The sequence below is a fragment of the Symphalangus syndactylus genome, chromosome Y (assembly GCF_028878055.3).
Source record: "Symphalangus syndactylus isolate Jambi chromosome Y, NHGRI_mSymSyn1-v2.1_pri, whole genome shotgun sequence".
Lineage (NCBI taxonomy): Eukaryota > Metazoa > Chordata > Mammalia > Primates > Hylobatidae > Symphalangus > Symphalangus syndactylus.
The window spans coordinates 19,393,075-19,395,345 of record NC_072448.2 but is presented as its reverse complement, the minus strand read 5'-3'; positions in this window follow the sequence as shown (position 1 = coordinate 19,395,345).

Sequence of the window (2,271 nt, the reverse complement as noted above, 5' to 3'; positions counted from 1 at the left end):
TTCCATGCCCTATGGGCTAGTCTAGGAAGACACTTAGGCGTCACACTCAAAAATAAAAAGTTAAATCACGAGTCTTCATAGTAAGTAGGCTTAGGTATTGTTTGAGATGAAGAAATAGAATCTAAAGGCAAAAACAGGTGGGTAGCAGGACACAAATTTTTTAAATAGACAATTATTCATCATTGAAAAGTGAAGCACATACTAAAGGAAATCAAATAATTTTTTGTTTCTTATACAGTAGATTCAGCAAAATATAGCAAGAATAGGTAGTTTCCTAAGTAGATCTCAAAGTAGGTTGCCACATGTAGGGGGAAAATAGAGGAACTTAAATGTCACATTCTAATTTGAAATTTGACAATTTATTGAGAAAAAACAAACAATTATTTTTAGTATAAGTCTGTCCATGCAATATTGAGAATATCACTAAATTATAAGAACACTGAGAATTACACTAAAATCCTTTTTGTTGGTTATTTGAAGTGAGAAGGTAACTGAGAAGCCTTCATTTTATCTGGTGACCATATATGAAAGAGAAGTTATGAGTCAAGCTCAGAGTACGAAGCTTTCATCTACATTTATAAAAAACACTGTAAGACAAAAATGTGTAGAAAGGGCAACAGGCAGAATACAAAAATAATCTCTATGCAGAATATGATTCCACATACATTGTTGGTATTTAAAAATAAGTTTTCAACTCACAAAGATTATGCAAATATCAAAGACTTATCAAAAGACCAAGGAAAAGAAGAATAAAGGTTTCCTTCTTTCTTTTGTTAGGATGAAGGTAATAAACCTCTAACTGAAGGAGGTATTACAAGAATTTTTTTTATGGGGCTAATAAATGTTTTACTTTGTTAGAAAAAAGTCAACTAACTGGGTCCTACTGACTAACTACAGAAAGAGTAGAAATATCGTGATTAATGTCAAAAGCAGGAAAATAACTAAATATGAGTAAGAAAATTAAATCAACACAGTTAGGAAAAACAGGTGGTGGGTGGGGAGAGGAAGAGAAAAACTAAGGCAAATAGGAGGCAAAGGCAGAGACAAAGAAAATCTAGGGTAGAACAACTGTCTAATCAGATATTGGTTATGTAGATAATACAGTAATCATATTAGACATAAACTGTTTAAATTTCTGTGTTGAAATATAAAATACTCAGATTGAGAAAAAAATGCTGTTACCTAGAAATAATCACACGGAAATATTGAAAATAAAGGTTTAGAGAAAATTAACAAGTATTTATCAAAAAGGTAAGGCCACTGATATTACATGAGGCAAAGGAGACTTTTAAGAAAAATGAAAGCAATAAAGAGGGATAGTAATACATAACTTCTAAGGTGACAGACAAAATAAGAAATATCAACATATGAAAAAACTTTTAAAGATAATATAACAGTCAGATATTTAAATGCCTCAGTAGCGTTGACTCAAAATATACCTGGACAAATTTTATGAATATCTATTTAGGTAGACAAATCCCAATTGTAGTGAGAGGTGTTTATTATATTACTCACCTAGACTGATGAGTATACAGACATTTAAGAGTGAATAGAAATACTTTGCAGTGTTTGTGTACTTACTTTTCTTCAGTTTTTTAATGTGAAGCCAAGTAGTAGAACACATTTTTAGGATTCTACTAGCTCTGCTAGCCGAGCAAGTATTATTACAGAATAACCCTCTTCCCCTTTAAAATCAACTACATCTAATCTAACTAGCACTTTGTTTTGCTTTCTCACATGCTCGCTAGACACCATGCTCACCCTTCTCTTCCAGATCCACCTTCTCACGATACTGTTTTCTAACTGGGCTTACTTGGATGCCAGCAAAATGCAGGCTGACCAGGATATCAAAGCAAGGAAAGAACAGGAACTACAATATATCCAGTTTCAGTAAAAGAAGTAACTCAATTCTTACACATAAATGTTTGCTGGGGTATTTCAGCCAGTGCATTTACAGCTCTGACAAATTAAGAGACAGCTGCTCTGCATTACAGATGAGTGTTCCACCAAACTAATGTAGACATTCAAACACCTCACTTTCTGTCTCAAGCTGCTGGGATGTAGCGCCTGGAATACCTTCCAGTGAGTAAGTCTTTCTCTGTAGAGCACATATTGGAAGTTTTATGTTAGCCTTTTTAAAAGGCAACACTTTGACAAAATGACATTTCACTCTTTGGAAATCTGGGGCACATTCGCATTTACTGCTAGAACATTTCTCCCAAGACACTCAGTGAAATATGTGGTACTCTTTTATACGGACTGGTGACATGC